A 26,057-nucleotide genomic window follows, 5' to 3' on the forward strand; every position below is an offset into this window, starting at 1 on the left:
CACAGGATATTGAGGCTGAATGTGAAGATAGTCTTCCCACAGTGATGCAACATCTTTTTTTATGACAGTCATGCACTTTCTAGAGTTAATTGCAGTCATGAATGGTCTCGAATTAGACATGTAGTATTGTGTCATAGTCATATAGTATTTTTGTTACCAACAAAGTACAACCGCAACCTAAAATCAACATCCTAACACTGCACAACATCAAGTTTACTGGGTGTATATTATGTCACATTTATGATTATTGTCCTCCCACAACTGTCTTATGACCTCCCTAAGGCCTAGACTCAGACAGTGTGAGGGAGAGCAGGGACAGCCAGACAGACAATGGGTGGTGTCCTTTTCCTCCACTGCTACTGCCATGTCACCCCAGGGCCACAGCGGGCGTGTTTACCACCATGGTTTGTGTAAAACACCCCATTAAAATGACCTAATTCCTATATGTTAATTGTGAATGGAAAGCTGGAAACTATGAATGAGCTGATTTGGCCATCGGCAGAGAATGATAGAGGACTTTTCTTTGTATCTGTCCTATTATGCCTGGTTAAATAAAGGTTCGTTAAAATAAAATAAAACAAATGTCATCTGTGAGCGCATGGGCAGCGCCATTGAGGCCATCTATATTTTGAAGTAGTCCCTTTTCTTATTGTACTGCGTTTATGAGTTGGTAAACAAACTGAAACGGTGCATACTGCCACCTGGTGTGTGTTGCTTGAACAGGTATAAAGCCAAGGTTTGCAATTTATTGGCACTTGTAGTTATGGAATGTTTGCTCACAAGTATAATTAATTGCCTGATCCCTTCTGAGGACCTGAATGGAATTATATGATTCTTCCTTAACCCATAGAAAGCCCACTGAGTTGACTACTTGAAAATGCTGAATGTCCTCAATGGCATTGCCCATGCTAAAATGTGCTTTGGGCACTAGAGTCTCTATCATTCTCTATGGTTATCCCTTGAATATTGAATGATTGATGTACCAAGGTTTGGTTTTTAATGCACGTTGGTAAATTGTTTTAGACTTCATTGTAAATTAAACTTCAATTGTAAATTGTTTTAGGCTTCAGGTCCTGTCTGTTCATAACAATGGGGTTATACAGTACATCTAGAAAGGCTATTGTGGCTACGGTGGTCCTCGAGCAACACATGTCCCTCTTACCAAGACGACATTTAGGTTAATCTTACTGTCAGAAAAAGTATCTCTCCCATTTTCTGCTTCACAGCCACATTTTGCACAACATTGCAAACTACCTGAAAAGGTTATTGGAGAGACCAAGAGCTAAATCAATGACAATTAATAATGGTCAAGAATAATTCTGAAAATATCTGTCCTCTTTTATCTTCTTTGTGACAATGGGAAATACCATTTAAGGTCACCTGAATAGACCAGAGATGGCTCCCTCACTGGGCTGCTGGATGGGTATTTTCAGATCAGATGGCTAGCAGTTCAAAGACAATCCTCTCCAAAACTCAGATCTATTCAAAAGAGACAGCCTGCCAAGCTTTGATGTAGCGCCCCATGTCAGAAACAGTGGTTGTTCTAAAATAATAATATATGCCTTTTAGCAGACTCTTTTATCCAAAGCGACAGGCATGTGTGCATACATTTTACATACAGGTGAACCCAGGAATCGAGCCCACCAACCTGCCACTGCAAGCACCATGCTCTACCAACTGAGCTACAGAGGATCTCTAGGATCAAAGTTAAGCCAAGCTGTACTTTTATGTAGTTGCATGTATGTACTTAGTTTTTCCATGTATGAACTATTACATGCAGGGCCCACATTCAAGTAAATCATTTGCTCTGATCCTTACACTAACGCCCTGATATCACACTGTGGACAACATTTGGAAGATACATCTCCCTACCACTGGTGGTACTGTAACCACCAAATAAGGTCATTTTGGCCCTTGATTACTCAACAGTCCCAAAAATCACACATGAAAAAAATGGCATTTCCTGTTAGTCCCAGTCTTCCTGTTTTGGAATGCATTGTTTTGTCTGCCTCCCAATTCTGTTTATTGACCCTGGTGGTGAGCATTTTAAACAATACCACAGAAACCCAACCTGACATCATCCACCCCTCCATGGGCTGGCTGGATATGAGGAAAACCTTCCTCCCTCCCTTTTTCATTGAACCTCAAAGTTACTGTTTCACACTGCGGTTGTGTGTTCAAGGCCAGGATGAAACAGAACCATGTCAGCAGTAGTAGAATAGCATATTCCCTCACTGCTATCCCAATTAGACCAAAGACTTCCTATGACCTCAGCCGCCCCCATTCCCTAGTCTTAGTAAGAGGGGGAGAATCATCGTCTGTGAATTTATGGCTACATATTAACCACCACTAAGGATTACGAGTAGGCTGTCTGTTTTCTTAGCACCCAAGCCAAAACACATGGAGAGTTATCATTACTATGGAGATTGGAATACACTTTCAAACAGAAAAAGTAGGGCACATTTTTGGAGGTGCAAAATGGATGAGTTATGTTGTGATATCCTGAACTACTGGAGTCTGCATTTGGCTCAAATCTCAGCTTTTAATTTTAAATGGAGGTCCCTCTACTAGGGGTCCCTCCTGATTTGGTAAAAAATATCCTTGCTAAAAGGAATTACTCCAATAGCCAATAGAACAAAATGTACAAATCATTGAGAGATTAGTGGAAATGAGGAAGTTGTGGCCGCGTGCACGTTCGTATTAGGTGTTGTGACAGATGGTTATGGATTTCATCCATATCAGTCGGTGGTTTTATCTTAAAAATATTTGATAATTCAATACACAATACTCTTCAAGTGTTAGAAACCACACACATTATAAATACACACATTCAGAACCTTTAGAAAAATCTGTTTATTTTACTACTGTGGTAATACAGTCTAGATTTTCAATTTCTCTCTGGGCACATTTCTCAAACTATGAACAAACTTCTTGCTCAGAAACCTTTCAGCCACTAAATAACACACAGACAGCAGTAATCAGCTGCCATTACTTCAGTTGTTTACACCCCATAATGCACTCTAAACCAGCTGTCTGTGCACTTTTCTAGATTCTCCCAAAATACCAGATAATAAATGGACTTCAGTGAAGCTCTCATATAGCACTATGGCTCTATAGTCAGCCAGGATCTAGTCAGATAGTTGAACAGGGCCATTCCCCTCGGGGCCAGCTGAACCTTTTTGTATCCAAGCTACCTTCCAGTCAGGCCTTGTTTTCCCAAATGGTCGTCCAAAAATACTTCTCCAAACCCAAGGTGAAAGCTAAAAAAAGGAAAATAATGCTATCCATGCGAAACGTGAGGAAAAAAAGCTCAGTCGGCTGATTTACAGTTGACCGATGTTCTCTCAGGACTTACATTTTCTATGGATGAAGGGTGTGAATTACATTTCAGTGTTTCTCACTGTCCACTGTTCTTCAGTGAGATGCAACCAGATCGCAGGCATTGAATGTGTTGTGTTAAATCGCTGAACTTGGATAGCTTGGATAGGTTGGATAGCCCTACAAAAAGGTTCAGATGGCTGACATTAAGGAAAGAGCTGAGTGGAATGGCCCTGCTTCCACTATCTTACATCCTGGCTGACTATAGAGCCATAGTGCTATAAATCCATACCCACATTGACAAAAACCTTTTGTCAATGTGTCAGATCATACAGTAGAATTTGAAAGAGTAAGAACATATATTATCTTTCATTTCACATACTGATAAATCACACCCTATAATTTTACAACACGTAGCTTGTAATGCATTTCTATAATTCTCAGAACCCTAAGACAATTGCCTGAGACTTCAATTATCCGGCATATGAGCACTCTGCATGTATACACTTGCTTTACTTAAAATTGACCAGTGTCTTCCGTTTTCATGTTACAGTTTCATAAAGAACAGGTTTGATTTTCAATTTCCTTCTAGTCTTCTCCATGTGACACCACAACACACATTACCTGTCCTGAAACATAACACCGCAATTACAGCACAATAATGAACTTGAAAATATATTAATTAACCAATTAAGCACATTTGGACAGTCTTGATACAACATTTTGAACATATATGCAATGGTTCATTGGATCAGTCTAAAATAATATGCATATCCTTGCTTCAGGTCCTGAGCTACAGGCAGTCAGATTTGGGTATGTAATTTTAGGAGAAAATGGGGAAAAAATGGTCTGATCCTTAGAGAGATAGGTGTTAAAGGCTGTGATGGGTTCCTCAGAGGACTGTCACTGAGCCCTAGAGGCCAGAGGAAACGTGAGCGACAGGACACTGTGGATAAATAGGCTTTGACAACTCTGAGTGAGATGAGAAAGTCAGAGGAGATACATCTGCTATGATCAATAAGGGTGCCTTTCCTTTCACGTCACAGCCTTCTCAGTTTCTCTACTGATGACAGTCTTGTTCATCCAGCAACACATTTTTGTTTGTATTGTCATACTGTGCCTTTTGCAGAAAATAATGATCACGTGTATCTGTGCAAGTGTGCGCACACAACCCTCCTTTCACTTTGTCTCGTTTCATTCTCTATCAATGAAATTCTCTTCTGTGCAGATTCAATGCCAACAGTGTTCCTCCACAAGGCCTGTTGCTCCCCTCCATCAGGTTTGGGGGAGTTTAATAATGTGGCCTCCAAGGAGATGAGTTGTCCGGCATCTCTGGGCCATATCAGTGAGGGACTCAGAAGAAATGATGCCAGCTCTGTTGCTTTTCAGAGCTCTATTTTCTCTGAAGACATGCCAGTTCTCATTCTGGTCCTTTTTACAATGGCCTAAATTATGCCCTTGTCGATAACTTTCCCTTCAATTGAAAAGTGTGCTTCAAGTTACCACATGTCACTGTTTCTGTCTTTGGTAGTGTCTTGAAATCATCTTCCATTCCTTATTTCTTCTCCCTGTTCCACTCTACAAACATTGAAAATGGCTGGATCTTCTCTAGGAATACATTTTTGAAGATGTCGTAGTTTTGAAAGCTTTTTTTAAGCTAAGTGAATAAATCGTAGAGAAAAAAATACAAAAATCACAGCAAGTATAGATTAGAGGAAAACCGATATTTGAAATACTGTATTTGAAGACATATTACATCATGTTGAGTTAATGCATGTATAATCTGACTTTTCATATCATTTTGTGTTGGGAAGCAAAACATTTGTTTTAGTAATGACAGTGATGATGAACATTTTTATTTTGCAACAACAAACCACTAGAAGTAGCCTACAGGACAACAATAAATAGGATAACAGTCAAAGTCCCTGAGAATTAGTCCTACAGTCTCTCTCTCTCTTACTGTCATAGAGACAACACAAAGATAATGATCTCAGTCCATGATAAGGCCTTCAGTCTATATTTATTGTAAAATAAATCATTCACAATAGTGCCAGCTTCCTTATTTCCCCCCTCCCCTCCCCACACCCCTCCCTTCTATCCCCTTCAACCTATTCTCACATTCCCTGGAACCCGTGGATGATGATGATTATGTCACCAGATAATTCCACAGGTTCAGGAGGAAGGCGGTGGGTGCTGGAAGTAGTCGGGACGTTGGCGGTGGGAGTGGGTGGTTTATGAGTGTGAGGAGGAAGGGCAGTGAATCATATCCCCCCAGAGGAAATGAGAGAGAAGCCCCTTGATTATGTTTCTTATGTATGGATGCTTTTTCCTTTTTTTTTACAGTAACAATAATTTACCCAGCTGCAAAGGACAGCTGCAGTTACACATCCAGACACACGTGACCTCCTGGGCTTAACCAGCATGGCCGTGCACAGACCTTTCAGGGGCAGGTGCAATATGAATTATTTTTAGGTTAGCTAGCTAGTTACAGTGCCTCCTAAAGACATGTTTGCTATTGGGAAAGAGGATGGGCTATCAGCTGATCATTGATGCTGAAGATATATGTAAATGTGCTGTTAGCTAGCTTGATTTCTTTTACTGATTGTGATTTACCTCTCTGTGTCTTTCTGCCTCCCTCTGCTGCGCATATCAGCCAACCAGACTGAATGTTGATGATGATGTAGGCTAAATCAAGTGTTTATCAAATGTTTTGCTGCTGTGGCAGTACTGTTGACATTTCAAATAGATAACTAGCTATCTATACACACTAAACCGGTGACTGCATCTCTCAACCCATGCATGTTTGGATACCTGGGTGCTCGCAATCTCTGTACAGGACAGAAATGGTGGGCAAATGTCACAACCAGGTGCAGGCTAGCGCTATACAGGGCACAACCTGGGTGCAACCAACGGACGGGGTGGGGGTGGTGAACTTGACAACGACTTGCGGTCAGTGGGTTCAGAACAACAATGACAAAAAAAATTATACAAAAAAATAACATTTTGGGGGAAATTATACCACTACCCAAAAGAGCACTTTGGAGACTGGAAAGGCAAAGGAGCATGTGCTATTTTTGCATGTACCTGCAACCCAGTGGCGTCTACATTATCTACCTCATGAGATTGACGTCGGCTGTGAAGGTGTGCTGTGACATGATCACTGATGGGGGGGGGGAGTGGACAGTGTTCCTGAGGAGGATGAACTTCTACAGACCCTTGAGTCACTACAAGAGAGGGTTTGGAAATGCAGAAGGAGAACACTGGCTAGGACTGGACAACAGCTTCCATATCAGCCTGAGGAAGAGGTATGAACTGAGGGAGGACATGGACGACTTTGCTTTTTCCCAGGTCAACACCAGTACTCATATTTCTCCATTGGCCCAGAGTCCATTGGGTACACATCAACGGTTTCACCAATGGAGGAGAGGAGACTTGTTGATGGCCCATCAAAATGGACATAAGTTCTCAACCTTTGACAAAGATTAGGACAATTATTCTGGGAACTGTGCAAGAAAATATATAGGGGGAGGGGGTTCCTGGTTTAATGAATGCCAGACTACAAATCCCAATGAGGTGTATGTATGGCGAGTGGACATAACACATACTATGGTATCGGTGTTATCCATAGAAATGAAGACCAGTAGATAGTGATAGTGCTGACATCATCCATGTATTCCTATGAAAAACTCCCAATGGAACATGAAGCCAGAAGTATTTGAATTTGAAGCACGCCATATTGCTGAATTGGGCTGAATGGCACCAAAAAATCATTAAGGATCATGGTGAAAGTGACCTTAACTAGCAAAGGATCGTGGTCAATGTAGTCATTTTCATCCTGCCTGAGAGAGTCAGCCTTAATGTCTATTGCACGAGGGTGCGAGCCTACTCGTTGCCTTCCGGCCCGTAATTGGTTTGTTTCAGCACGTGGTCCTGTAAGACGACAAATGTAGAAGTCAGAATTGGATTAAATATCTTGATTTATAACTTTGAAATAATTAACCATGGGGATCGAACTTGATCATAAGAAACAAATTGTATAGCCCAAAACGGGTAACAATGTTTTTGGGGGTTTGGCCGTTCTGGTGATCGTAATTTACATAGGCTTTTGGCACCGCTATGTTGCTATGTAGTAGCTGACCAGCAGAGCTAGTGACTACACACTCCAGACCGGACACTGGGGGCCTGTCATTATCTGGATACACTGGAAGGGTTATTATTACTCTCTTAAGTCCATCAGTATGAAAATCAGACCTGTTGTCTCCCGGGACACACGCAAGGCATGTGGTTTAACAGAGTTTCCAAGAGTTTAGAAGGGGCTGATGTGGGTTGCAAACTACATGATTTGGGATCTGAATTATTTTATTTCCTACATCTCACTCTCATCTTAAAAACTATATAGGCCATATTCTTGGATGGGGTATTCTCTTAAACTGTGATAAGGTTTCTTATCCTTTGACTTTGATGATGAAAATGTCTCACTTGTATAATCTGGTCCGAGATCAGCCTTTAGTAAGATTAATTATGTTATGGTAGCAGCCCACAATTACACACAGCTGTTACAAGTTCAATATTTGGCCCAGGGCTTTTAGGAAATACGTGTTTAAAGATCACCCAATTTATTTTCCCTAGATGTCCAGGGAGTATTTGTAGATGTTTGTGAATAGGGTACACATTTGGGATTAACACCAGAAGTCCACATCCAGGAGATTTCTGAAAATGCCCCATCTCATTTCCTTTCTTCCCAAAACCAGGTTTATTTTTAATTGGTAATGGGGAAAACATTGGATAAGCAGCTTGTGCAACTGCACGCTGAGCAATACATGACTAAAACACACGCTTGGGTCATTGTGTTTTCGCTGTAGTCTGTATGTCATGTTGTGATTACACCAGTATCTATCTGTTCTTAAGATACTCAGCCAAATAGACAAGACTATCAATAACAAATTCCTGGACAGTACTGAGCATAGATAGGTGAGTGTTATTCTCGAAAAAAGAATAAGGACTTTCCTGGAAAATATCCAAACTTATTACACATGAACAGACTGCAGTGTGAAATAAAACTCCCTTGGGATAGAATTGGACATCAGGAAAGGATATTGGATAGCAACTACTGGGACATTTACATGCACTGAACACATGGGGTAAATCCATTTGAATTCAATCTCTTTTTGTCAGCACCCCTTCTGATTTGAACAAAGCCTTCAAAGCATATTGTGCCTAAAAAATGTGCTAAAATGGAACTAAAATAGACATTTCTACTTTCAAATGGTACAACAAAAATGGTTGAAGGTCCACACATCGGAGAATGTTAACTTGAATGGGAATATCTGTTGTTTTAAATTATACTGTCAACCCTCCAAAGGCAACCTATTGAAATCATAGACACATAAATATTAAAATAGACATATCAATTTCACTTTGGATGGTGTATCAATACACCTAGTCACTACAAAAATACAGGCTAGTTCTTTAGGATAAGAATAGTCAGAATAGAGCTAAGCACAAGCAAAATCCTACAGGAAAACCTGGTTCAGTCTGCTTTCCAACAGACACTGGGAGACAAATTCACCTTTCTGCAGGACAATAACCTAAAACACAAGGCCAAATAAGATGACAATTTTGACTTAAATCAGTTTGAAAATCTATGGCAAGACTTGCAAATGGCTGTCTAGCAATAATCAACAACCAACAACCAACTTGACAGAGTTTGGAGAATTTAAAAAATAATAATGTGCAAATATTGTACGATCGAGGGGTACAAAGCTCTTAGAGACTGTAATCGCTGCCAATGTGTGAATACTTATGTAAATGCGATATTTTTGTATTTCATTTTCAATAAATTAGCACAAATGTCTAAAAACCTGTTTTCACTTTGTCATTATGGGGTGTTGTGTGTAGATGGGTGTGAAATAAATCAGTCTGTAACACAACAAAATGTTTCTGAAGGCACTGCATATCCTGAAGGCACTGCATAGATGACTGACTTGCTTAGTTAAATAATGGTTAAATAAAATCCTCTACCCCATTCATAGATGCTAACTACCTTTAGTGCCCCGACGCTTGCTTTAAATGCTAATACACATCGTTCATGGTACGTTTATGTAAACATAAGGAACGTGTCTTTCATATCAGCGAGGAATAATAATAAAAAAAAAGGTTAACCTACTAAACACTTTTATCGGGTTAGGCTTCCTACACGGACATATTTCCATGTTACAATGCTTGTTTACGGAAAACAGATGGAAGACAAAGTCGACTACCTGGGCTAATTAGTTATATTAGTTAACACCTGTTTGTAAATGGAAGTCGGACTCCACAAACGTGTTGTCACTGAAAAATACTGTCAGCTGCAACGGTGTTAAAACTGGTTGGGGCCTCCTGAGTGGGGCAGCGGTCTAAGTCACTGCATCGCAGTGCTAGAAGCGTTACTACATACCCTGGTTCATACCCGGCCGGCTTCATTGGCCCAGCGTCATCCGGGTTAGGGGAGAGTTTGGCCGGGTACCTTAGTGACCCCTTGTGGAGGGCCGGGTACCTGCAGGCTGACCTCGGTCGCCAGTTGAACAGTGTTTCCTCCAACACCTTGGTGCGGCTGGCATCCGGGTTAAGCTGGCAGGGTGTTTTTGAGCGCGGTTAGGAAGATCATGTTTCGGGGGAAGCAGGACTCCACCTTTGCCTCTCCTGAGCCCGTAGGGGAGAAAAATTGGGGAGAAAAAGGTAGCTAAAATAAAAATGTAAAAAAAGGTTAAAACAGTGTACAGTAAGGTGTATATTTAGCATTTGTGAAATTATTTTCATGTGATATGAAAGTACAGGGCTTTATGTTTCTAGAACCGTACCACAATCGAATATCGATTCACGTTTAGATGGAGTATTTGGCTGTTATGGCTGCCAGAGCCAATTCGCCCTCTAAACAGAATATGTAGGGTCCTTGGAATACAAGGAGCAATGTTAGTCTCCTTTAGTCCATTATTGGGCTACTATATTCTCTACAAATATGAAATTAAATACAAAACAATTCAGTTTACCTTTTTAGATACAACTTAAAGATTTGAAAATACAGTTATCAGAAGTTTACATACTGTTAGGTTGGAATCATTAAAAGTCATTTTTCAACAACTCCACACATTTCTTGTTAACAAAATATATTTTTGACATCGGACATCTACTTTGTGCATGACAAATCATTTTTCCAACAAATGTTTACAGACAGATTATTTCACTTATTATTATTATTATTTCAAGGTCTTTGCTTGACATCATGGGAAAATCAAAAGAAATCTGCCAAGACCTCAGAACAGAAATTGGAGACCTCCACAAGTCTGGTTCATCCTTGGGAGCAATTTCCAAACGCCTGAAGGTACCACGTTCATCTGTACAAACAATAGTACGCAAGTATAAACACCATGGGACCACGCAGTCATCATACCGCTCAGGAAGGAGACGCGTTCTGTCTCCTAGAGATGAACGTACTTTGGTGCAAAAAGTGCAAATCATTCCCAGAACAACAGCAAAGGACCTTGTGACGATGCTGGAGGAAACAGGTACAAAAGTATCTATATCCACAGTAAAACGAGTCCTATATCGACATAACCTGAAAGGCCGCTTAGCAAGGAAGAAGCCATTGCTCCAAAACCGCCATAAAAAAGCCAGACTACGGTTTGCAACTGCACATGGGGACAAAGATCATACTTTTTAGAGAAATGTCCTCTGGTCTGATGAAACAAAAATATAACTGTTTGGCCATAATGACTGTTGTTATGTTTGGAGGAAAAAGGGGGAGGCTTGCAAGCCTAAGAACACCATTCCAACCGTGAAGAACGGGGGTGGCAGCATCATGTTGTGGGGGTGCTTTGCTGCAGGAGGGACTGGTGCACAAAATAGATCCCATCATGAGGCAGGAAAATTATGTGGATATATTGAAGCAACATCTCAAGACATCAGTCAGGAAGTTAAAGCTTGGTCGCAAATGGGTCTTCCAAATGGACAATGACCCCAAGCATACTTCCAAAGTTGTGGCAAAATGGCTTAAGGACAACAATGTCAAGGTATTGGAATGACCATCACAAAGCCCTAACCTCAATCCTATAGAAAATTTGTGGGCAGTACTGAAAAAGCGCATGTGGGCAAGAAGGCCTACAAACCTGACTCAGTTACACCAACTCTGTCAGGAGGAATGGGCCAAAATTCACCCAACTTATTGTGGGAAGCTTGTGGAAGGCTACCCAAAACATTTGACCCAAGTTAAACAATTTAAAGGCAATGCTACCAAATACTAATTGAGTGTATGTAAACGTCTGACCCACTGGGAATGTGATGAAAGAGATAAAAGCTGAAATAAATCATTCTCTCTACTATTATTCTGACATTTCACATTCTTAAAATAAAGTGGTGATCCTAACTGTCCTAAGACAGGGAATTTTTACTTGGATTAAATGTCAGGAATTGTGAAAAACTGAGTTTTAATGTATTTGGCTAAGGTGTATGTAATCTTCCGACTTCAACCGTATATGGCAATGGAGTACAGAAGGTCATGCAACCAAACACTATATGGCAACCTGAAATGAACTTGTTATGACAAGCACACGCTAGCTGTTCCTTAAGACAACGTTTTCTTACTGAAACCATAATGTAAATTACACTGTTTTTCAATATAAAATGTATTAGCTATATATTTCAACTGCCAATGGCATGTGTTGATGGCTGAAAATGTTTATGCATGAAAATGCTTCCCGCACTCGTTTTAGTAGCATACATTCTAATTTAGCTAGGCTATCTACCTTGCTGGCTAGCCAGCCAGCTATTGTTACCTGAGTGAGAATGTGATGAGGACAGGGCTGTTTGCTTGGTGAAGTGTACTTTTGATTATTTACTTATTCAAATATGCTGTTGCTGGCTGTGGCAAGCTACTCAACATCAAACCCCAATGCCTACTCTGTCTCACGTTGTGACTTAGGGCTGAATGATCAGTGTTGCCAACTCCTCAGTAAGGAAAGTAGCTATTGGCTGTCCTAAAAGTCGCTAACTGACGTCATCACCTAATTTGCATAATTGGACATGTGCATCTAATTGTGATGGACGCTGTAAAAGAGAGGAATAATGCCGTGGGAGAGACAAAACGTGAGTAAAAAACACCCTAAATATGTTTAGAACTACAAATGAACTTTCTTCTGTCGATCCTTGTTTTTTTTAATGTCACAATTCCAACCCTCCTCCTTTATCCATGCTTGGGATCGGCAAAAGTGACCCAAAAGAGACACTCTGGAGGAGTTACTTAGTTTTTAAATATGAGTTTTTTTGGTTTAGTATTCTTAATTTGGTTTGGTTTTTAACCTTATAGTCCATACAAATATTTCTGTGAAAGGCTAATATAGGCAGACAATATTGGTCAACCGATTTATCGGTCAGGCTCTAGTACAGATGGCCCAATATATCACTGGGGGCGAGCACTATGCCTCCTAGGACATCTACACCAGGCGGTGTCTGAAGAAGGCCTGAGAGAACCAAGGACTCCAGTCACCCAAACCACAGACTGTTCACTCCGTTACCACCTGGCAAGCGTTGTAAGAGTTTTGGGTCTCGGACCAACAGGCTCCGAGACAGCTTCTACCGCCAGGCTATCAGACTGCTGAAAAGCTAAACCTAGCTGTCTCCCTAAACAGACCTGCACCTTAGAGACTATTTGCACCGGAGAGACTATATGCACGTTATAAATTATTTATTCTGACTACCCACACACGCAACCCTTACACACACACAAACACACATAAACATACACATACACAAGAACAGGGCACGCACTAATTCAACACTGCCATTTTAATATATACTGTTAATTTCAGCACCCACATTATATTTGTAAATACGGTCCATTAATACTATGCATACTACTTCTTCTGTTACTACTATGCATACTACTTCTTCTGTTACTTCATCTACTTGTTATTTTTGACTTGACTCTTTTCATTGTTATTATTGATTAATGTACTGCATTGTTGAGGGAGCTAGCACATAAGCATTTCACTGCATATTTTATACCTACTGTAAACTGTGTATATGATGAATATTTTGATTTGATTTTGATTTGATTTGTTGAACACAGAGATATAAGCAGATGCACACACACACACACACACACACACACACACACACACACACACACACACACACACACACACACACACACACACACACACACACACACACACACACACACACCACTCTTCAAACACTCTGCTGCGGCCTTGGAGAGTGCACGTTTGCAGAAGCCTTCCATCGTTCCATTTCCTATTTGCAGAGTCAATATTAGCACTTTCTCCAGTGTCTCCCCTCTCTCGCTCATCCCCTGACACACACGTCTGTCTGTGCATCTCATAACCCAGTTGAGGTGTAGTGACGGTGTTTCTGCAGTAGCTCCACAGAGAAGCTCTTCCACTGGAACAGGTTGACAGGGACATTTAAAGCCCATTACGTGTTCTTGTCACAAAGATCAGGCAAATAGTGACAGGTATTAAACCCCCAACCACACCTGTCCTCCCCTTTTTGCCTCCCCCTCTCCCTATGAGGCATCCATCATTCCATTCATCCTTTCATCCTCTTCCTACACTGAGCTTGTGTCTTGCAGTGTCATTTCGTCAGAGCACCATTCTTTGATGAAACCAGGGCAAGCGTATCCTACCACTATGAAAGAGATTTCCTGAGCCTGTTTCTTGGATGGGGGAGAGAGAGACCCACTGCCATTATTAGACACATCATCATTCTAAAACTCCTGGTGTCCCATGAAATCCTCTCCTTACAATCCAGAGGTATAAGGTATTCCAGTCTGAACTTGATATACTGTACCCACTTAAAGACCATTACATATAGTGTAACACTTAAGATAGTGTCATTCTTTACATACATACTTTTTATATACATTAATATACTTTTTATCCTATTTGTTTTGTTTTCCTTCCTTCCACAAGCAAAAAAACACACTTGACCATTCCACAGTTTAAAAAGGTAATTAGTGAGCTCCAAAAGTATTGGGACAGTGACACATTTTTTGTTGTTTTGACTCTCTACTCCAGCACTTTGAATTTGAAATGATGCAATGAGGTTAAAGTGCAGACTGACAGCTTTAATTCGAGGGTATTTTCAGCCATATCGGGTGAACCTTCTGTAAAATACATCTCTTTTTGTACATAGTCCCCCCATTTTAGGGAACCAAAAGATTTTGACAAATTAACTTATATGTGTTAGTCAAAAGTTTAGTATTTGGTCTCCTCGCATGCAATGATTACATCAAGCGTGTGACTCTACAAACTTGTTGGATGCATTTACTGTTTGCCCAATAGAAATTAATAGTAAATAATGTACTGTTTCGTTTTGGAGTCACTTTTATTGTAAATAAGAATATAATATGTTTTAAACACCTACATAAATGTGGATGCTACAATAATTACAGATGGATGAATCGTGAATAATGAATTATTTATGCCTCTAACTTTGTCACTTTCTCAACTTTCTCATTATTCCTGTTTCAGTCAGAATGATCCTTAATCATCGTAGCATCCACGTTGTGTTTATTCTATTCTTATTTACAATAATAGTGACTCCAAAATGACACAATACATTATGTACCATTCATTTCTATTGAGCACAAACTAATCTGAAACACAACCAAAACAAACAGTAAATGCATCCAACAAGTTTGTCGAGTCACAAGCTTGATGTAATCATTGCGTACTAGCAATATGGGACCACATACGAAACCTTTGACTGGTGAAATTGTCCCAATACTTTTGGTCCACTAAAATGGGGACTATGTACAAAAAAACTAACTTCAAAATGGTTTGCCCAATAGGGATTAAACTATCCTCAAATGTAACATGGCAGTCTGCACTTTAACCTCATAGTCATTGTATCCAAGTGCTGGAGTATTGAGCCAAAACAAAAAGAAGAAAATATCACTGTCCCAATAGTTGGAGCTACTTTTGAGGAAATTGATTGATTCGCACATGAATACTTTTTCATCATGTGACCAGCCCCTAGTCCTTAATAATGCTAAATGCACAGTGTAGCACTGCAGATCATTCCCTGTGAAAAGGGACAGCATATGACCCTGAAAGAGCCAGAGGCGCACCATCAAACTTCAGCTCTAAAGTTCCCTTTTAGTCAGTCAACTTCGGTACAACATACTATGGGGAGTCTCACTCTCCTGACTTTGGTTGAAAGATCTACAATCATGCCTGACAAGGTCAATGAAATCTGCTACTTGCTGGAAGCTCCATCTTCCACAGGTGATAAGCAATTCATTCCTTCAATTATTCCACTCTTCACCTTGGTGTGAACAGAAACGATTCACGCTACTAAAACAAACCATTGGAAAACGAGACTGTCTTACATTGCGCCAACTACACTGTCCCATAGTGGGAAAGCGTTCTCATCCCCTGGACATTGTGAGCTGAAGGTTGTACTTGTTTTCTAATCACAAACAATTAGTTATTCTTCAATTCGTTAGTGCAATGAGTAAGATGGCTAAGAAAACGACTGATACGACAATGGCTATGCCGGGTTCGGGGTCGAGATCATGCCCCCAGGCATGCGGTTATAGCATTTCTCTGAAAGATACTCACATTCTATATGTACTTTGTCTCGGCTTGGAGCACATTCAGGCGGCCCTTGCTCGAACCAGTCCGTGTGTGCATTGCCACGTACTGCGTACAAACTCCCTAGAAGGACACGTAGCATTCTTGAGAAAGTTGAGTTACCAATGGCAACTTTCCTTTCCCAGATGCCGGTACCTCTGCTGGAACTGAGTTGCAGGAAGCGGAAATGGATTGGGAGATCGGAGCAAATGTCTTGTCTCCCTGGGCGTGGGGTATGCAGGTGGCTGAATGCCCCCACCCTGGCTCCTGCGCACTCTGTCGCCGGTTACGGGAGGCTACTTGAAGAGAGAGGGCGGCCAGATTTAGAGGGTAGTCGGTGGAGCACTGGTTGCCTCTCTTCCCAGACTTGTTGATGAAGGGCCCAGTGGACTTTCGACACTGGGCTAGCTAAATGAGTGCTTCGTAGCGTGCTAGCCAGGTTAGATAACTCGCTGAGGCGAGCTATGACTAGCTATTCCTGCCTTCCCACAGTGGAGTTGCTCATGTAGCGTTAAGTCGCTTGGTTATTCTAAACGAACCATGCTGCAGTCAAAGAGGCTAGCTAGCCGAGCTAATGCTAAAAAGTCTCCTGGCTAACATGCTTAACTTCTGGTGCATGAAACTAACTAGCTTTCCCCTGGCGTTATGGCAGCCCCATTCCTATTTTCAGTTCCTGGAGTTGTAGGGAGTGAATGAAATGGGGATTGCATGCACCTCCAATGAAGAAGCAGCCCCCCTAGCACTTGGCTTGGGTAACCTCTGGAGTGAAAGGCAATGGCATGTGTCTGAGTGACTAGTGCGCCCCTCCACAAAAACATTACTGTGACAACAGTGACCCCACAATTGGCAAACGTGGTGCTATTTCAGCCATTGCCAGAGCCCCCTGTGTCCGTAAAGTGACCGGGCTTCATGCAGGCTATTAAGTTTCACGGAAGCACAACGTAAGTTGGAAGCTTGTCCATCTTTAATGCTGTCCCCTCTGTTACTCCATGTTCCACAGTGTTCACGTGGTGTTCCCAGGTTGCTTATTATTGGGATTCATTGCTGATTCCTGCCTGTAGATAAGTAGTCCATATGAGTTCAAATCAAATCAAATCAAATTTTATTTGTCACATACACATGGTTAGCAGATGTTAATGCGAGTGTAGCGAAATGCTTGTGCTTCTAGTTCCGACAATGCAGTAATAACGAACAAGTAATCTAACTAACAATTCCAAAAAAACTACTGTCTTATACACAGTGTAAGGGGATAAAGAATATGTACATAAGGATATATGAATGAGTGATGGTACAGAGCAGCATAGGCAAGATACAGTAGATGATATCGAGTACAGTATATACATATGAGATAAGTATGTAAACCAAGTGGCATAGTTAAAGTGGCTAGTGATACATGTATTACATAAGGATGCAGTCGATGATATAGAGTACAGTATCAACGTATGCATATGAGATGAATAATGTAGGGTAAGTAACATTATATAAGGTAGCATTGTTTAAAGTGGCTAGTGATATATTTACATCATTTCCCATCAATTCCCATGATTAAAGTGGCTGGAGTAGAGTCAGTGTCATTGACAGTGTGTTGGCAGTAGCCACTCAATGTTAGTGGTGGCTGTTTAACAGTCTGATGGCCTTGAGATAGAAGCTGTTTTTCAGTCTCTCGGTCCCAGCTTTGATGCACCTGTACTGACCTCGCCTTCTGGATGACAGCGGGGTGAACAGGCAGTGGCTCGGGTGGTTGATGTCCTTGATGATCTTTATGGCCTTCCTGTAGCATCGGGTGGTGTAGGTGTCCTGGAGGGCAGGTAGTTTGCCCCCGGTGATGCGTTGTGCAGACCTCACTACCCTCTGGAGAGCCTTACGGTAGAGGGCGGTGCAGTTGCCATACCAGGCGGTGATACAGCCCGCCAGGATGCTCTCGATTGTGCATCTGTAGAAGTTTGTGAGTGCTTTTGGTGACAAGCCGAATTTCTTCAGCCTCCTGAGGTTGAAGAGGCGCTGCTGCGCCTCCTCACGATGCTGTCTGTGTGAGTGGACCAATTTAGTTTGTCTGTGATGTGTATGCCGAGGAACTTAAAACTTGCTACCCTCTCCACTACTGTTCCATCGATGTGGATGGGGGTGTTCCCTCTGCTGTTTCCTGAAGTCCACAATCATCTCCTTAGTTTTGTTGACGTTGAGTGTGAGGTTATTTTCCTGACACCACACTCCGAGGGCCCTCACCTCCTCCCTGTAGGCCGTCTCGTCGTTGTTGGTAATCAAGCCTACCACTGTTGTGTCGTCCGCAAACTTGATGATTGAGTTGGAGGCGTGCATGGCCACGCAGTCGTGGGTGAACAGGGAGTACAGGAGAGGGCTCAGAACGCACCCTTGTGGGGCCCCAGTGTTGAGGATCAGCGGGGAGGAGATGTTGTTGCCTACCCTCACCACCTGGGGGCGGCCCGTCAGGAAGTCCAGTACCCAGTTGCACAGGGCGGGGTCGAGACCCAGGGTCTCGAGCTTGATGACAGCTTGGAGGGTACTATGGTGTTGAATGCCGAGCTGTAGTCGATGAACAGCATTCTCACATAGGTATTCCTCTTGTCCAGATGGGTTAGGGCAGTGTGCAGTGTGGTTGAGATTGCATCGTCTGTGGACCTATTTGGGCGGTAAGCAAATTGGAGTGGGTCAAGGGTGTCAGGTAGGGTGGAGGTGATATGGTCCTTGACTAGTCTCTCAAAGCACTTCATGATGACGGATGTGAGTGCTACGGGGCGGTAGTCGTTTAGCTCAGTTACCTTAGCTTTCTTGGGAACAGGAACAATGGTGACCCTCTTGAAGCATGTGGGAACAGCAGACTGGTATAGGGATTGATTGAATATGTCCGTAAACACACCGGCCAGCTGGTCTGCGCATGCTCTGAGGGCGCGGCTGGGGATGCCGTCTGGGCCTGCAGCCTTGCGAGGGTTAACACGTTTAAATGTCTTACTCACTTCGGCTGCAGTGAAGGAGAGACCGCATGTTTCCGTTGCAGGCCGTGTCAGTGGCACTGTGTTGTCCTCAAAGCGGGCAAAAAGTTATTTAGTCTGCCTGGGAGCAAGACATCCTGGTCCGTGACTGGGCTGGGTTTCTTCCTGTAGTCCGTGATTGACTGTAGACCCTGCCACATGCCTCTTGTGTCTGAGCCGTTGAATTGAGATTCTACTTTGTCTCTGTACTGGCGCTTAGCTTGTTTGATAGCCTTGCGGAGGGAATAGCTGCACTGTTTGTATTCAGTCATGTTACCAGACACCTTGCCCTGATTAAAAGCAGTGGTTCGTGCCTTCAGTTTCACACGAATGCTGCCATCAATCCACGGTTTCTGGTTAGGGAATGTTTTAATCGTTGCTATGGGAACGACATCTTCAACGCACGTTCTAATGAACTCGCACACCGTATCAGCGTATTCGTCAATGTTGTTGTCTGACGCAATACGAAACATCTCCCAGTCCACGTGATGGAAGCAGTCTTGGAGTGTGGAGTCAGCTTGGTTGGACCAGCGTTGGACAGACCTCAGCGTGGGAGCTTCTTGTTTTAGTTTCCAGTGAGTTGTCCAGTGATACAGGTTATGGGCTTTATAGGTGATTTGTTTTTGGCAGCAGTTACATACTTCCATGCTAGTGTCCCGTAGTCAGTCTTTAGGCGTCATAAGAAACCAGAAAAAGTGCTGTCTGACTCCAATCTCAGTGCAGTATGTTTCTGGCTCTCGAGCTATAACCAGTGCTGCAAGCATTTCCCTGCATGAACGTTTTCGGCCACAGTGCCATTTGCAGTTAAAATATACAGTGCATTCGGAAAGTAGTCAGACCCATTCACTTTTTCCACATTTTGTCATTTTTTTATGTGTACTTTGTCTCGGCTTGGAGCACGCTCAGGCGGCCCTTGCTAGAACCAGTCCGGGATATCCGGTAATGTGACCAACTTTTGCTAATTCAGCTTGTGGTCTAAGCAGTGTCTCTTCCACTGGATTGTGGAGGCTGTTTGTATTTGTATTTATTATGGATCCTCTACTCTTACTGTGGTCCAGAATAATTAAGGCAGGTATACAATTTTACATACATTATCAAGCATTTCACACATAGTATCCAGATACTGACTGCTAGCACTTAGTGGTATATAGCTGCTTTCCAGAAGAATGGGCTTTAGGTGAGGCAGGTGAACCTGTACCCAAATTACTGTAGCCATATCAGCATTTGACATGGGATCCTCTCTAAGCTTTACATGAATATAACTCTGAACATTCACGGCAACACCTCCACCATTGTCATTCCTGTTTCTTCTGAAGATATTGAAACCATGTATTGCTACCACTGTATCGTCAAAGGTATTATCTATGTGAGTTTCAAAGATAGTCAGTATATGAATGTTATCTCTTACTAGCAAGTTATCGTTTTCAAGAACCTTGTTTCTTTCTACATATGTTAATGTGGGCTATTTTTTGCAATTTTCTTGTTTGTATTGCTTTACTGGGAGGCTTAGAGATAGACATGACAGTGCTATTTATGTTTGAGCAGATTGTGCATGGTGAGCTGCCCACAGTGGACTTCCTAGTATGGCAGACCGCTTCATTGCTAACACTATAACTGAAGTTCATAGGCACATGTACTGCATACAATAGCTGTTGTAAAAAAGCTGTTATAAAACAGTAGGAAGCAGCCTTGTAATGTCCTGTACTTGTGCTCCAAGATAGCACAGGGGTTGTGCCCAGTGAACTTGACACAATTGTGGGAAGCATTGGAGTCAACATAGGCCAACATCCCTGTGGAACACCTTGTAGAGTCCATGCTCCAACGAAGTTTCAACACCTTGTAGAGTCCATGCCCCAACGAAGTTTCAACACCTTGTAGAGTCCATGCCCCAACGAAGTTTCAACACCTTGTAGAGTCCATGCCCCAACAAAGTTTCAACACCTTGTAGAGTCCATGCCCCAACGAAGTTTCAACACCTTGTAGAGTCCATGCTCCAACGAACACCTTGTTTCAACACCTTGTAGAGTCCATGCCCCAACGAGTCCATGCCCCAACGAAGTTTCAACACCTTGTAGAGTCCATGCCCCAACGAAGTTTCAACACCTTGTAGAGTCCATGTCCCAACCATGCCCCAATGTTTCAACACCTTGTAGAGTCCATGCCCCAATGAAGTTTCAACACCTTGTAGAGTCCATGCCCCAACGAAGTTTCAACACCTTGTAGAGTCCATGCCCCAATGAAGTTTCAACACCTTGTAGAGTCCATGCCCCAATGAAGTTTCAACACCTTGTAGAGTCCATGCCCCAATGAAGTTTCAACACCTTGTAGAGTCCATCCCCAGATTAATTGAGGCTTCTCTGAGGGCAAAGGGGGGGGGGGCGGTGTTAGAAAGGTTTTGTACACTTAGTGTTTATCACGTTAGTCAGCTAAATCCACCACCCCTGGATGCTGTCTGCGTTTATTTTAGCCCAGAAACTCCAGAAATAAAGAACTGTAATGTCAGGCTCTAAAATAGCAGTAATTGCAGCATGTGGTTGCTGTGGTGTGGTGGTGGTATGAGGTCAATTCAAATAAAGCAAAGGAAAATGACTTGTACTGAGATCATAGAATTGAGCAAAGACAAAGCTGCTTTGAATTCCTCAAGGCCATGTCTCAGCAGAATGTGGTTCTCATAGCCTTCATATTCACTCAGACCTGGTCTGGAAATAGGAGTAACTGTTGGTTTGAGTTTGGCGTGAATCAAGCAATTTCAATGTTCTTTGAAAAATGTAATAAAGACATTTAAAATAAAGTAAATGAAGAAAATCAAGGAGTTGTACAGAACTATTGAATGACAAACATTGACAATAAAAGATTTACAAATGGTATAAGGGCAAAAAGAGAGAATAAAAATAAAGAGCGAGACAGACACTAGGGAAACCAGGTGGGAGAAAAGACAACTAGGTAAACCAGGTGGGAGAAAAGACCACTAGGTAAACCAGGTGGGAGAAAAGACCACTAGGTAAACCAGGTGGGAGAAAAGACCACTAGTTAAACCAGGTGGGAGAAAAGACCACTAGGTAAACCAGGTGGGAGAAAAGACCACTAGGTAAACCAGGTGGGAGAAAAGACCACTAGGTAAACCAGGTGGGAGAAAAGACCACAAGGTAAACCAGGTGGGAGAAAAGACCACTAGGTAAACCAGGTGGGAGAAAAGACCACTAGGTAAACCAGGTGGGAGAAAAGACCACTAGGTAAACCAGGTGGGAGAAAAGACCACTGGTTAAACCAGGTGGGAGAAAAGACCACTAGGTAAACCAGGTGGGAGAAAAGACCACTAGGTAAACCAGGTGGGAGAAAAGACCACTAGTAAACCAGGTGGGAGAAAAGACCACTAGTAAACCAGGTGGGAGAAAAGACCACTAGGTAAACCAGGTGGGAGAAAAGACCACTAGGTAAACCAGGTGGGAGAAAAGACCACTAGGTAAACCAGGTGGGAGAAAAGACCACAAGGTAAACCAGGTGGGAGAAAAGACCACTAGGTAAACCAGGTGGGAGAAAAGACCACTAGGTAAACCAGGTGGGAGAAAAGACCACTAGGTAAACCAGGTGGGAGAAAAGACCACTAGTAAACCAGGTGGGAGAAAAGACCACTAGTAAACCAGGTGGGAGAAAAGACCACTAGTAAACCAGGTGGGAGAAAAGACCACTAGGTAAACCAGGTGGGAGAAAATACCACTAGGTAAACCAGGTGGGAGAAAAGACCACTAGGTAAACCAGGTGGGAGAAAAGACCACTAGGTAAACCAGGTGGGAGAAAAGACCACTAGGTAAACCAGGTGGGAGAAAAGACCACTAGGTAAACCAGGTGGGAGAAAAGACCACTAGGTAAACCAGGTGGGAGAAAAGACCACTAGGTAAACCAGGTGGGAGAAAAGACCACTAGGTAAACCAGGTGGGAGAAAAGACCACTAGTAAACCAGGTGGGAGAAAAGACCACAAGAGAAAAAACGGACACACTGAATTAGAAGAGTGAGAGTGAATTATTTGGGGACATTTGTGTTTTTTTTTGCAGTGCTTTTCCTCATTCATCACCTCCTTCAGTTATTCCCATCTCCTACCAGAGCCAGCCATTGATCCTAGGTCTCAGAGACACGAACAGAGACAGAGGGGCCTTTATCCGCGTGGGCCTGGAGAGCTTACAGAACAAACACAGACGGGCAAGCAGAGCACACACAGACGGGCACAGAGGCATGTGAAGCACACCTGCCATTTCCCCAGCACCTGGATGTGAAATTGACCCGGGACTGCTGCAGGCTGCAGCCACTGAGGAGGATGCAGAAAGACCTGGAGATTACCATACATTAGAATACACACACCTGGGGAAGACTGGAACTGAAGCATACACAGAGCACATATACTTAGGACAAAGATAGATAGATGGGCGGACAGACGGACAGGGATATCAAGAGAGTGGCATCTCTATATACCTCTATGTACCCTTGATATTCAGCCCAAACTCCATTGTAATGGAAACGTGTTGAATCATCACTCACTCCAGTCAGTCATTCAGTCAACTCCTTCCCACATCTCCCCTAAAACAGTGTGTGACTGTGTTTGGGTCATGGCCAAAGAGAATTTGTGTGGGTTGTTTGTGGGGAGAGGATATGGGTCTGTAACAGTCTGTCCGTCTCTATCTCATTCACAAGAACAGCCTGAGTCACACAGGGACACAGTCCTAGGCTGCCAGCGATTAGCTGCCAGGTCGAACAGGAGTCTGGACAGATACAGGAGTCTATGTGGTCGCCTTTGGCAGCCGGAGCACATGGGAAACCAGGTCGGGGGTGGAGAGGGGGCGGGTTTGGCCCCAAACGGGTGGTAGCACTGGGGGAGCAGGGATGGCATGGAAGGGAAGCTGGCGCCAGGCGCGTCTGAGTGTGTGAGTGTTCCCCTTTGTGATTTCCACATACAGTAGGAGGGAAATAGGACAAAAGGGCAAATGAAGGAATGTGACTCGTGTCTGATGAGCTGAGGAGCTTGAGACAGTGAAGCAGTGATTGTAGTTACACAGTGAAGTACAGAAAAGCAATACTGAATGAACAAACTGATACAAGACACATAAAAAGCACCCAATGTGGAAGCGTTTGGAAGTTGAGATTGCATTTCATATCAATGGTTGATTGATCAATAATAAATGAATAGGCTTTTGTGTATAAGTGAAGTGATGTTCATCTTGCAGTGCTCCATTCTATCCAGTAGGGGGGGATAATAAGCTACAGTGGCTTGAGTCTGCCTCCATGCTCTTTGTTTACGGCATTCTATTCTGTGCACTTTACTCAGAGCACTATTCCTCCAAGCACATTTGATGCAGTCAGTGATATTGTGTGCTTCTGAACAGGTAATGTATTTGAAAATCCCATAATATGTATGATACCATTTTTAGAAAAGTTCATCCTTCATCACTTGCAATCATTGAATCTATTCCTTAATGTTGTTTTCATAGAACATATTGAATAATCAAATAGGGCCTCAGTCTTTGAGAATGAGTCATTTTAACCTCAAAGCATAATGCCAGTTCTGGTTCATTTTTTGTAAGCTTGTTTGCTCATCATATTGGTACAGTACTCCAAGCATCAACATGCTTTGAATGGTATTGGTAGGATACATAACAACCCTATGATTCATAGGGTTGGAATAACCCTATGAAACCCTATTCATAAGTCATTCAGCATTACACTATGCAGTGCAATGTACACACTGCAAGGCTGAGTTGAGTGCAAAGCAAGCATTTTACGCAGACCTTCAGTAAATTGATTATGGCATAAAAAAATGGACCACTGGCCTACAGTAGCCTATTGCATAATAGCATCTCAAATAACTGTATTCAGGTGCTTATGGTGCATAGTGAAAAACTGCCTGACTACGATCTTTTTGGATACCTCTTGATGATTTGGAGGGCTCAGTATGCACTAAGACTCTGTTATTTAATCTATATGATTCAAAGTGGACTGCATTACTAGACAGTCTTTTCACTGTGCCATTACGTAAACTATGCGAGAAATGCTTAGAAATAACATCTTATCCCAAAACTCAGCAAGCAATACTATCTGGTACAGTCCAAGTCCGAAAAAGAGAGCTTAGGTAAGACTGATTAATTCTTGACAACAGTGTTTATTTGGAGAGAGGTGCATGTACACAGTCACCCTCCTCAACCTGAATTAAATAATGTCAGGGACATGGAATAATTACCTAAACCAACTCTCTCAACTCTGAATGCACCCAAAACTTGTTGAGGAAAAGAGTAAAACCCCACAAAAAAACACCAACAACTAAAACAACTCCCACCACACATTTTGGCCATGTTTATACCCCTCAGAACCAGGGCAGTGGGAACACTAACTGGAGGGAAACGAGTTTGGTAAAAAAAAAATCCAGCCCCTAATCCATTCAGAGTTTTTCCAAAATGCTCCATTCATGGAAGGCTAAAGTGGTGCGTGGAGGCAGGCAGGCAACGCCTGGATATATGGGTTAGGGCCTTAAAGGGATGAAATGAAGAACTAGTGAAAGATGTGGCTTAGTTATTTGAGAAACAAGAGTATCTTTACACAGCGGTGTCTGGCTTATGTAAGAGCGCCTAGAGAGAGAGACCCCTTCTGGGATCACTCAGATATTCACCAAGAACAATCCGCTCGTTCACATGAGGGCTCAAAGAAAAGACCCTGGCACTTTAAACAGAGGCAGATTCAAGGGAATACAAGACAATGGGAGTGATTGAAGAGAAAGAATGTGAAGGTAGGATTAAAGGGAATTAAACAGGGTAGCTCTTCTGAGATCATGAATCTCTTTTGAGTCACAAGCTGTTTATCAGTGTATTGTGCCATTGCTTGGAGGATTTGCAGTGGACCATACTGCATGCTTCAGTTCGGTTGACCTTCCACCTTTCTATGTGGGGGCAGGATAATGTCTGGCCTAAATTAATCTGTGCATGTATGTAGTGTGTGTGTGTGCATGTACATGCACACGTTTGTGTCTGTGTGCCTGGGTGCGTACGTGTCCAAGTGTGTGTGTGTGGTTGGGTGGTTGTGTGTTCAAGGTCCTGAACGATGTCATAACCGCCATCGATAAGAGACAATTCTGTGCAG

At 42.6% G+C, this 26,057-nt stretch overlaps 1 pseudogene; it reads left to right on the forward strand.

Moving 5' to 3' along the window:
• Positions 1-6,396: 6,396 nt before the first annotated feature.
• LOC112219728 lies at positions 6,397-6,966 on the forward strand (annotated as a pseudogene).
• Positions 6,967-26,057: the final 19,091 nt, after the last annotated feature.

This window comes from Oncorhynchus tshawytscha, linkage group LG20 (assembly GCF_018296145.1).
Source record: "Oncorhynchus tshawytscha isolate Ot180627B linkage group LG20, Otsh_v2.0, whole genome shotgun sequence".
Lineage (NCBI taxonomy): Eukaryota > Metazoa > Chordata > Actinopteri > Salmoniformes > Salmonidae > Oncorhynchus > Oncorhynchus tshawytscha.